General features: G+C 40.2%; 1 protein-coding gene across 3 annotated transcripts in view; it reads right to left on the bottom strand.

The window, feature by feature from the left end:
• Nucleotides 1-4,909, bottom strand: part of LOC123505448 (opsin, ultraviolet-sensitive-like) — a 163,272-nt gene extending 158,363 nt beyond the window's left edge. For 2 of the 3 annotated variants that reach the window (XR_006675136.1, XM_045256738.1), the window contains exon 1: nt 4,707-4,909. The gene's annotated coding sequence lies outside the window, so the exon portion shown is untranslated. Of the gene's footprint in view, nt 1-4,391; nt 4,471-4,706 lie in introns of those variants that run through there. The other variant, XR_006675137.1, reaches the window with a different exon arrangement.
• Nucleotides 4,910-12,496: the final 7,587 nt, after the last annotated feature.

Below are 12,496 nucleotides of genomic sequence, written 5' to 3'. Positions count from 1 at the left end.
ACAGACCGAGGATATTCATTGTGGAAGAGGGAGACAGTTGAGTGTCATTGAAGAAGAGGGGATAGTTGTCTGGAAGGTTGTGTCGAGTTGATAGATGGAGGAATTGAGTTTTGAGGCATTGAAAACTACTAGATTTTCTCTGCCCCAATCGGAAATCTTAGAAAGATCGGAAGTCAGGCGTTCCGTGGCGTCCCCGCGTGATCTGTTGATTTCCTGAAGGGTTGGACGTCTCTGAAAGAACGTGGAAAGATGTAGGGTGGTATCATCAGCGTAGGAGTGGATAGGGCAAGAAGTTTGGTTAAGAAGGTCATTAATGAATAATAGAAAGAGAGTGGGTGACAGGACAGAACCCTGAGGAACACCACTATTAATAGGTTTAGGAGAAGAACAGTAGCCGTCTACCACAGCAGCAATAGAGCGGTCGGAAAGGAAACTTGAGATAAAGTTGCAGAGAGAAGGATAGAAGCCGTAGGAGGGCAGTTTTGAAATCAAAGCTTTATGCCAGACTCTATCAAAAGCTTTTGATATGTCTAACGCAACAGCAAAAGTTTCACCGAAATCTCTAAAAGAGGATGACCAAGACTCAGTAAGGAAAGCCAGAAGATCACCAGTAGAGCGACCTTGACGGAAGCCATACTGGCGATCAGACAGAAGATTGTGAAGTGACAGATGTTTGAGAATCTTCCTATTCAGGATAGATTCAAAAACTTTAGACAAGCAAGAGATTAAAGCTATAGGACGGTAGTTTGAGGGGTTAGAACGGTCACCCTTTTAGGAACAGGCTGAATGTAGGCGAACTTCCAGCAGGAAGGAAAGGTAGAAGTCGATAGACAAAGTTGGAAGAGTTTGGCCAGGCAAGGTGCAAGCACAGAAGCACAGTTTTTGAGAACAATAGGAGGGACCCCATCAGGTCCATAAGCCTTCCGAGGGTTTAGGCCAGCAAGGGCATGGAAAACATCATTACGAAGAATTTTGATTGTAGACATGAAATAGTCAGAGGAGGAGGAGAGGAGGGACAAGCCCAGAATCGTCCAAGGTGGAGTTGTGAGCAAAGGTTTGAGAAAAGAGTTCAGCTTTAGAGACAGAAGAGATGGCAGTGGTGCCATCAGGATGAAATAAAGGAGGAAAGATGAAGAAGTGAAGTTATTTGAGATGTTTTTGGCTAGATGCCAGAAGTCACGAGGAGAGTTTGAGTTTGAAAGATTTTGACATTTCCTATTTATGAAAGAGTGTTTGGCAAGTTGAAGAACAGACTTGGCATGATTCCGGGCAGAGAGAGATATAAAGTGCATGAGATTCAGGAGATGGAAGGCTCAAGTACCTTTTGTGGGCAACCTCTCTATCATGTATAGCATGAGAACAGGCTGAGTTAAACCAAGGTTTAGAAGGTTTAGGTTGAGAAAAAGAATGAGGAATGTACGCCTCCATGCCAGATACTAACACTTCTGTTATGCGTTCAGCACAAAGAGATGGGTCTCTGACACGGAAGCAATAATCATTCCAGGGAAAATCAGCATAATACCTCCTCAGGTCCCCCCAACTGGCAAAGGCAAAACGCCAGAGGCACTTTCGCTTTGGAGGATCCTGCGGAGGGATTAGGAAAATAGGACAAGATACAGAAATGAGATTGTGATCGGAGGAGCCCAACGGAGATGAAAGGGTGACAGCATAAGCAGAAGGGTTAGAGGTGAGGAAGAGATCAAGAATGTTGGGCGTGTCTCCAAGACGGTCAGGAATACGAGTAGGGTGTTGCACCAGTTGCTCTAGGTCATGGAGGATAGCAAAGTTGAAGGCTAGTTCACCAGGGTGGTCAGTGAAGGGAGAGGAAAGCCAAAGCTGGTGGTGAACATTGAAATCTCCAAGAATGGAAATCTCAGCGAAAGGGTAGAGGGACAGAATGTGCTCCACTTTAGAAGTTAAGTAGTCGAAGAATTTACTATAGTCAGAAGAGTTAGGGGAGAGATAAACAACACAGATGAATTTAGTTTGAGAGTGACTGTTAAGTCGTAGCCAGATGGTGGAAAATTCGGAAGACTCAAGAGCGTGGGCACGAGAGCAAATTAGGTCGTTGCGCGCATAGAGAAAGTAGGAGGGAACAGAGAAGGGGCTCCTGTCAGTTGCTTCAGACAGCTGTGTTTTGGTGAGGAAAAGAAGATGAGGTTTAGTAGAGAAGAGGTGGTGTTCCACAGATTGAAAATTAGATCTAAGACCGCGAAAGTTGCAGAAGTTAATGTAGAAGTTGAGGGAGGTGTCAAGGCATTTGGTGTCATCAACAGGAGAGGTGTCAGACCTGGGAACATTTTTGGTCCCCTCCCCAGAAGTGGACTCCAAGGCGTTGTTTATTTCGGGTCCCATTTTTTTATTAAATTTTGATTTGGAGTGAAGGGTGTATGTGTGGTAAGTGCATGTAGTTTTGTGTGGAGAAGGAGAATTATCATTAGAGGGTAGGCTGTGACTGCCTCCTTGAGTTGTGAGACACAAAGGGAAACATTCAGCGAGATCACAACCAGCTTTAATGGAAGGTTCACAGCACCCCCTGAGGTAGTGCTATTAGATCTCACTGGGAGTAAGTTATTGTTTCGGTAGGTGTCTACTACCTCCTACTTCTACTACTACTACTACTACTACTACTACTACTACAACTGTTACTACTACTGCTACTACAACTGCTACTACTACAACTATTACAACAACTACTACTACTACTATTACAACAACTACTACTATTACTATTACAACAACTACTACTACTACTATTACAACAACTACTACTACTACTATTACAACAACTACTACTACTACTACTACTACTACTACTACTACTAGTACTACTACGACTATTAAAAACAATAACAATAATGATAATAATGATAATAATAATGATGATAGTGATAATAATAATGATAACAATGATAATAATAATAATAATAATAATAATAATAATAATAATAATAATAATAATAATAATAAAAATAATAAGATAATATGAACAAAGAAAAGAACAATAACAACAACAACAACAACAACAACAATAACAATAATAATAATAATAATAATAATAATACTAATAATGATCAAATTAATAATAATAATAATAATAATAATAATAATAATAATAATAATGATAATAATAATGATGATAATAATAATAATAATAATAATAATAATAATAATAATAATAATCATAAAAATTATAATAAAAATAATTAAGATACATACGCAGGGATATGATAGTTCAAGTGGATCTGATTAAAAAAAAAATACTCTATTAACATATGCTGTTTTTTGTTTTATTTAGTTAAAAATTGAAGGTGAAAATAGAGCGGTGACGTGTGTTGCGGGAACCGCTTGGGCAGAATGGAGGAAGAGAATCATCATCAGCAGCAGCATTAGGACCCCGCCGTGTGTCGCTGTAACCTGTAATATCAAGGTAATGTGTACAATGCAAACACCTAAATACCTACAAAAACTATTCAAAGATGAGATTATTATTTTTGTTGGTTTATAAATGAAAAGAATGTAGCCTACATTAAACATAACACAGCGTTATTTTATTACACCGTTTTATTCGTACTTGGCAACTCACCACAGCTGGCCAGAGTCTCGTCGTGGTGAGTTCCAGCGCTTGTAAAATAATGTCAAGGCCCACAAGCTTCCTGTCATGTGTTCCTGCGTCCTTTGATATTCAAGGCTCACAAGCCTCTTGTCATGAACAAAATTTAATAATGTTAGAAAACTTAAATAATGTCTTAATTGTGACATTTACTGGATGCATGAGCACATCATGACAAGAGGCTTGTGAGCCTTGAATATTAAAGAACACAGGAACACATGACAGGAGGCTTGTGAGCCTCGACATTAATTTACAATTGCGGGAACTCATCGCGACGAGACTCTGGCCAGCTGTGGTGAGTTTCCAAGTACCAATAAAACGGTGTAATAAAATAACGCTGTGTTATGTTTAATGTAGGCTACATTCTTTTCATTTATAAACCAACAAATATAATAATCTCGTCTTTGAATAGTTTTTGTAGGTATTTAGATGTTTGCATTGTACACATTATCTTGATATTACAGGTTACAGCGACACACCCTGTATATGTTTATTTATCTACCTATCTACTTCTGTTCCACCTATCAGCACACACATCACTAAGGTTTTTCTCCCAAAGATTTTACGTATTATCAATAGGTTTTTTATTGACACTACGTGGTTTCGTTCTCTGCGCTGTGCTATTAGTTGAACATTCCTTCTGTCATCTACACTCCGCACCACCGTACGCATAACAGGGTAAAGGTCCAGTATAAATCTGACGCCTTAATTATCGACTAATTTCTTCCAAACCTATATAATTGTAATGAACATTTTTCCACAATCACCTCTTACTCACCCACACGTTGTGTTCCCGCCTCAGACACAGGACACCTGCAGCGAAGTACACAAAACTAAAATCACTCATACGGTGGTAGTGCTCTCTCTCTCTCTCTCTCTCTCTCTCTGCTACTCAAATCATGCTCCAGATGTTCGAACAGTGCTATCGAAACACCATGGGAACACACACACACACACATCCTCGATTCGCATTACAAGCTATTTCACCGTGTAAAACAAAAACACAGCACGGTAAAATAAAGTTGATAGTATTCGTGAGCATTTGCTTTTTTTGTGGTAAAAGTAACACAAAATTAACAAGAGCAACATGAACCTTGCGTGTGCAAAGCTGGCAGCCTGGTGTGTGTGCGTGTGCAGCGTATCCCGGGAGGCGGTGCTTCAGACGGCGAGGGAGGAATGACACAATGTTTGGTGAGCCTAAGCGGCGTGACACAGGAGCAGCCCGTCGTCTTCTGACTGATGGAGTTACACCGGTGCTCCTTCCGTGACTGCCATCCACCCGCTGACCCTCGCCACACCTTGCCGCGCTCGCTCGCTTCACCCGACGCCGCGCACGCCCGTTTCAGTCACTCTTTCGTAACCTCGTTCTTTATATAATATCAACTTCATGTGGCTTGTACTCTCTCTCTCTCTCTCTCTCTCTCTCTCTCTCTCTCTCTCTCTCTCTCTCTCTCTCTCTCTCCACATATACCTTACACAGATTGCTATACAGCACAATGTAGTTTAGCTATACTTTGAAGGGCTTTGGACTCTTCTTCTATTTGAGAATTATATACAAAGCCAACAGGGATGATTGATTACTATTAATTACTATTTTTTTTCTATTTATATTCATTAAACCACCACAAGATTAATGAAAACACATAAAAATTCCTTAGTACCATCCACTATCTCTTATAAGTATACGTAGTCTAGATATTGTACTGTTTGAAAATACACTCTCCTCTGAAAATAAGCTTGTGTCGTGAAATTTGTTAATACTATTTCCAGAAAGTTAGTGACACTGGACACGAGGTTGACAAACTTCACTTCACAGGAGCTTATATAGTTTCAGAGAGGCGTGCATTCTCAAACGCTACAGTATAATATCTTAACTACTTATAAGAAGCTACACTGGATGTTACTAAAGAATACTTAAGAGTATTTTCATGATTTTATTGGTGGTTTAATTAATATTCTGCCAACACAATATCAGAGTATTTTCATGATTTTATTGGTGGTTTAATTAATATTCTGCCAACACAATATCAGTACAAAAATAATAAGAAGCCGATGTTACTTGCACTTTCAGAATGGTCGACTGTCTCGTGAATTAAGTTTTTATTTCAGGTACGTCCTTTATCTTTATCTAAACTTATCATTTGCTTCACGCACTCAAATATTTTGTTTTCTATATTTACTTGGTCACTACTTTGTCTCTTTCGCATTTTTATGCATTTTTTTTTTTTTCTAGATATCATGCCTGTCATCAGTATTTCGTATTATGTTACTCTCTCTCTCTCTCTCTCTCTCTCTCTCTCTCTCTCTCTCTCTCTCTGGTTATCATGATTTGAAAGAGTAATAAAGGAGCCTAGTGTGAATTTCGTTATTGGCATGAAGGCGGGTCAATGCGGTGCCAGGTTACCAATAATGCTGAGACGCATGTTAATGTTCTCTGGACGCCTCTTACTCGAAAACTTGTTGATGATTTACATAGTCATTCCTGCCTGACTTTAGCTAACACTTATCTATCTTCTTTTTTCTTGTGAGTGATGAGTAAGTGCACATATTTCACTCATATACACATTTACTGTGCCAATCTATTCTATTCTACTGTTACGTTTAATCGTTCAACTATTCTAAAAAAAAAAAAAAAAAAAAAAAACATTTGTTGTATTCACTTGTATAGAGAAAAAAAAGTTACAATGTTTCTTTCAAAAATCAAAAGCATCCCGTCTTATCGATTCCTCTCTTCTAACTGACCATATTCAGTCTTTTTCCTGTATCCACAAAGCTGCATTTCTTGCTATCTTCTACCGTTATTTTCATATCAACTGTTCTTCTTACCTTGTTAACTGCATGCCTCCCCTCCTCTTGCAACATCGTGACACAAAATTTTCTACTTTCTCTCATCCTTTTACTGTCCATCTCTCTTATGCAAGATTTATCCAGTATTCTTATTCATAAATCTCTTTCTTTAGTAAACTATGGAACATCCTGCCTGCTTGTGTATTTCCTCCTTCATATAACTTTAACTCCTCCGAGATGGAAGTTTCAAAATAGCACTTGTCCTACATTATTTTATTTTTCTACGTATTTGGTATCTCAATGGGAACTAGTACTCAAGTGGGCCTTGTCTTCAAAACTTTTGATGTCTTCGGCCAGTGACCCTCCTACATATAAAGAAAAAAAAAAAAAATACAACCTGCCCTGCCACAGCAGGACGAGGCTAATCCTGGATGAAACCTTTCCATTCCTTCCTAACTCATAGCATATCTGGATAAGGGTAGTTACAGTTTGGCAACCTTATGACACCGATAATGTTAGCTGATTGCTGTTTACCTGACCGCTCAGAGTCACTTAATGGTAATCATCGTCGTCAAGCGTCGCTATTACGCGTTATGGACCGATGATCTCCCCAGAGCTAATGGTGTGTATAGGTCAGTCTTCTTCCATACTTGTGTGGCTCCTCTTGAAATGTTCATGTTTGTTTCTAAGAACGAATCTGTAATTTTAGGTTTCGACCTTTATTTTCGGCCCAAGAGATCAAAATATAATTTTTTTTTTTTCAACCGTTTCGCATCATGTTTGTCAATGATACATTTGCTGTATAAAACATATGAGACATCTGCATCCACATGTACAGGGCGTCAATTAAAAGTTTCCATCCGCATTTGCGTTTGCAGCCATATAAACGTGCTCCATTGTACATCCGTATTCACATCCTTAACACAGACGAAGAGGATGGGATGGACATATATAAGAACTACTGAGAGAAAAAAAATGAAGGGGTTGAGACAGGAACAGCATATATCAAGCGTTTCTTATTACTTTGTGATATTGTATCATCGAAATTGCAATTAAACCAATCTTAATTTCATGCAACGAAAGTGGCACTTGATTGAAAAAGTCGATAATTACATGAAATAGTTATCCTGGAAAGACTTGTATGTGCACCGCAATTCACAAAGTATCAGTTTCATATTCGTCTGCACATCCGCCTTATCTTTCTGTGACTGATATTTGCATCCACACCCGCAAAGTACGCCAGTATCCATACTGTGTTAATTCACACATATGTTACATTTACGTACACAATCACTTTCCTGAATATTGATATAATGAAAGTAATCCTCCAGAAAGCTGAAGAAGAGTGTCGCCTGGACGCACTGCATTGCCATAGGAGGTAGTAGACACCTACCGAAACGATAATTTACTCCCAGCGAGGTCGAATAGCTCTAGTTCTGTTCCGGACCAATTCTGATCTGGATCAGTTCAGGGGTTGCTATGAACCTACCATTAACCCGTACAGCGTCAGCAGATTTGAGACTTTGTGATTTCGCCAGTGCTGGCCACATCATGGATTTTTTTTTTTTTTTTTTTTTTTTTTGCTAAACCACTCTTAAATGATGTGAAACAAATGAAAATGACAGTCATTCCTCCCAGAACTGACTGGAAGTGGCATAAATTGGTGCGAGATATTTTGTGCTAAGGTTAACGACTTAGCAAAGCCTTATGTGACTAGTTTATTCGCTTCTTCGTTTCTCACCCGTCGATCCCCGAGTTGGACACATGCATAATATCGTTCCTGAGTTGAAAGAAAAACAACATGTCATGTTTTGCTGTTTGGGAGTGTTTGTGGCTAAAAATAGACACGAGATATCGCGAGGGAGTGTTGCCTTTCACGGTGCAAATATTTTCCGAGTAATATGTACTTGTTTTTCCTTATAACAAAGCGATTGGAAAATTCTTATTTATGTCATACAAAGTTTTCACTACCACAATATAACAGTTACCAAAAACATCTGAAATGGTAAGAGTAAGTAATGGAAATTACGCTTTGTTCATATTAGCGGAGTTGAGGCGTCAGTTTTCCGCTACACCTAGCTGAAGGCAGCAGAAACTGCTAAAGTTCAGAATTGTAATAAATAAATACAGGAAGCATTCATGTTAGCAGGGACGAGGAGGCAGCATGAGCAATGTCTACAGTGCATGATGGCAGTATAATGGTACGTTTTGAGGACGCAATACCTCCGAAAACACGAGAAAGCTCGCCGACGTATCTCATACGTCTCTGACGCCCGGTTCGCTCAGAGTAGCCGACGTATCTCGTACGTCTATGACGCTGTACGGGTTAAGGCTAGTTGTGTTCTCGCTGAGCGTTTCCCTTTGTGTCTCACAACTCAAGGGGGGGCAGTCACAGCCAGCCCTCTAAAGACAACTCTCCTCCATCTCACAAAAATGCATGCACTTACTACACACACTTCCTTCCCTCAGATTTAAAAAAAATTGGCGATTCCTAATCCATCCTCGGAGTCCCCTTCTGGGGAGGAAACCATAAATGTCCCCAGGTCGGACTGCTCTTCAGTCTTGACACCTCCCTCAACTTTTTTTCATTAACTTCTGCAACATTCCCGGTCTTAGATCTAATTTTCAATCTATCGAACACCACCTCTTCTCTGCTAAACATCATCTTTACCTCACCGAAACACAGCTGTCTGAGGCAACTGACAGTAGCTCCTTTTCTGTTCCCTCCTACTTTATCTATCCTCATTTTCGTTACAAAAGTTGGATGTTGCGTCTATGTAGGCAACGACTTAACTTGCTCTCGTGCCTACGCTTTTGAATTTTCCAAGTTTTCCACCATCTGGCTTAGACTCAATAGTCACTCTCTAACTAAATTTATTTGTGCTGTCTATCTCTCACCTAACTTCTCTGATTATAATAAATTCTTTGATTATATAACTTCCAAAGTGGAGCACATTCTATCCCTCTATCCTTTCACGGAGATCACAATACCTGGAAATTTCAATGTTCACCACTAGCTTTGGCTTTTTTCTACCCCTTCACTGACCATCCTGGTGAACTAGCCTTCAACTTTGCTATCCTCCATGACCTAGAGTAACTGGTGCAACACCCTACTCATATTTCGAACTGACTTGAAGATACACCCAACATTCTTGAACTTCTCCTTACCTCTAATCCATCTACTTATGCTGTCACCCTATCTTCTCCGTTGAGCTCCTCCGATCAAAACTTTATATCTTTATTTTGTTCTATTTCTCCAATCCCTCTTCAGGATTCCCCAAAGCTGAGGTACCTCTGGCGTTTTGCCTCTACCAGTTGGGGGACCTGAGGAGATATTATGCTGATTTTCTCTGAAATGGTTACTGTTTCCGTGTCGAGACTCGTCTGTGCTGAATGCATAACAGAGGTGATAGTGTCTGGCATGGAGGCGTACATTCCTCACGTTTTTCTCAATCTTAACCTTCTAAACCGTGGCTTAACACAGTCTGTTCTCGTGCTATACATGATAGAGAGGTTGCCCACAAAAGGTACTTGAGCCTTCCATCTCTTGAATATCATGCACTTTATATTTCTGGCCAGAATCATGCCAAGTCTGTTCTTCAACTTACCAAACACTCCTTCATAAATAGAAAATGTCAAAACCTTTCAAACTCTAACTTGCCTCATGACTTCTGGCATCTGGTGAAAAGCATCTCTAATAACTTTGCTTCTTTATCTTTCCCTCCTTTATTTCATCTTGATGCCACCACTGCCATCTCATCTGTCTCTAAAGTTGAACTCTTCTCTCAAACCTTTGCTAACCTCTCCACCTTGGATGATCCTGGGCTTTTTCCTCCCTCTCCCCTTCTCTCTGATTATTTCATGTCTTCAATCAAAGTTCTTCGTAATGATGTTTTCCATGCCTTCGCTGACCTAGACCCACGGAAGGCTTATGAACTTGATGGGGTCCCTCCTATTGTTCTCAAGAATTGTGCCTCCGTGCTTGCACCTTGCCTGGCCAAACTCTTTCAACTATGTCTATCGACTTCTACCTTTCCTTCATGGTGGAAGTTTGCCTACATTCAGGCCTGCTTCTAAAAAGGGTGACCGTTCTAATCTCTCAGACTACGGCCCTTTAGCTTTAATTTCTTGCTTGTCTGAAGTTTTTAAATCTATCCTCAATAGGAAAATTCTAAAACATCTGTCACTTCACAATCTTCTCTCCGATCGCCAGTATAGCTACCGTCAAGGCCGTTCTACTGGTGATCTTCTGGTATTCCTTACTGAGTCTTGGTCATCCTCTTTTAGAGATTTCGGTGAAACTTTTGTTGTTACGTTAAACATATCGAAAACTTTTGATAGAGTTTGGCACAAAGCTTTGATTTCAGAACTGCCCTCCTACAGTTTCTATTTTTCTCTCTGTAACTTTATCTCAAGTTTCCTTCCGACCGTTCTATTGCAGCCGTGGTAGATGGCCACTGTTCTTCTCTTAAATCTATTTACAGTGGTGTTCATCAAGGTTCTGCATGTCCTGTCACCCACTCTCTTTCTATTATTCATTAATGCTCTTCTTAACCAAACTTCTTGCCCTATCCACTCCCACGTTGATGATATCACCCTACACTTTTCCATGTCTTTTCAGAGACGACCAACCCTTCAGGAAATCAAAAGATCACACAGGTGACGCCACAGAATACCTGACTTCTGATCTTTCTAAGATTTCTGATTGAGGCAGAGAAAACTTAGTAGTGTTCAATGCCTCAAAAACTCAATTCCTCCATCTATCAACTCAACACAACCTTCCAGACAACTATCCCCTCTTCTTCAGTGACATTCAACTGTCTTCCGCTTCTACACTGAATATCCTCGGTCTTTCCTTTACTAATAATCTAAGCTGGAAACTTCACATCCCATCTCTTTCTAAAGCAGCTTCTATGAAGTTATGCGTTCTGTGGCGTATCCGTCAGTTTTTCTCACCCCTCCAACTGCTAACTCTGTACAAGGGCCTTATCAGTCCTTATATGTAGTACTCTTCGCATGTTTGGGACGGTTCCACTAACACAGTTTTGTTAGATAGGCTGGAATCAAAAGCTTTTCGTCTTATCAACTCCCCTCCTCTAACTGACTGTCTTCAGCCTCTTTCTCACCGCCGGAATGTTGCATCTCTTGCTATTTTTTTTTTTTTTTCACTATTTTCATACTAATTTCTCTTTTGATCTTGCTAACTGCATGCCTCCCCTCCTCCTGCGGCCTCGCTGCACAAGGCTTTCTTCTTCCTCTCACCCCTATTCTGTCCAACTAACTAATGCAAGAGTTAACCAGCATTCTCAATCATTCATACCTTCCTCTGATAAACTCTGGAACTCCCTACCTGCTCCTGTATTTCCATCTTCCTACAATTTGACTTCTGTTAAGAGGGAGGTTTCAAGACTTTTGGATAACTCTTGTTATCTTTAGGGGAATTGGCGATCCAATTGGCCTTTTTTTTTTTTTTTTTTTACTTCTTGTTGCCGTTGGCCAACTTCCCATCTTGCATAAAAAAGGCCCTCCTCTTTGTTCCTTTAATCGTACGCAATGGGTTAGAATCACTATCACCAGTATCATTATTGTTGCTGTTGTCGTCGTCGTTGGCATCACCTACTCACCCACATACACACCCACTCCCGCACCCACCCACCCACCCACACACCCACACACACACACACACACACACACACACACACACACACACAGCAATAAGTTCTATTGGTGACTACTACGCCTGTGCACTGTGTCTCCACAAGCCTGCAAGTCATGGGTGATTCGGCGAGACACGCTCAATTGCCGTGCTTTCGGTCTTTCTGTGGCATTAATGTGACTAATCTGACGTTTCTGTGCTAGTGTTGGGCGCGTAGATGTGAGACCGACTCACGTGCATATGATCATTCATCTCAAATGTTTACTGTTTACTTCCGTGTGACTGAAGATGGCAGGCAACCTATGTACTATTACTCTTACTACTTCAGCAGCACCATCATCATCAACAACAACAACAACAACAACAACAACAACAACAACAACACAACAACAACAAAGGAAAGAAGAAGAAGAAGAACGAAATATAAGATTATTTTTTGT

Source organism: Portunus trituberculatus, chromosome 18 (assembly GCF_017591435.1).
Source record: "Portunus trituberculatus isolate SZX2019 chromosome 18, ASM1759143v1, whole genome shotgun sequence".
In the NCBI taxonomy this organism is placed as follows: Eukaryota; Metazoa; Arthropoda; class Malacostraca; order Decapoda; family Portunidae; genus Portunus; species Portunus trituberculatus.
Note: the sequence above shows the minus strand (reverse complement) of the source record. Positions and strands in the feature narration are given on the sequence as shown.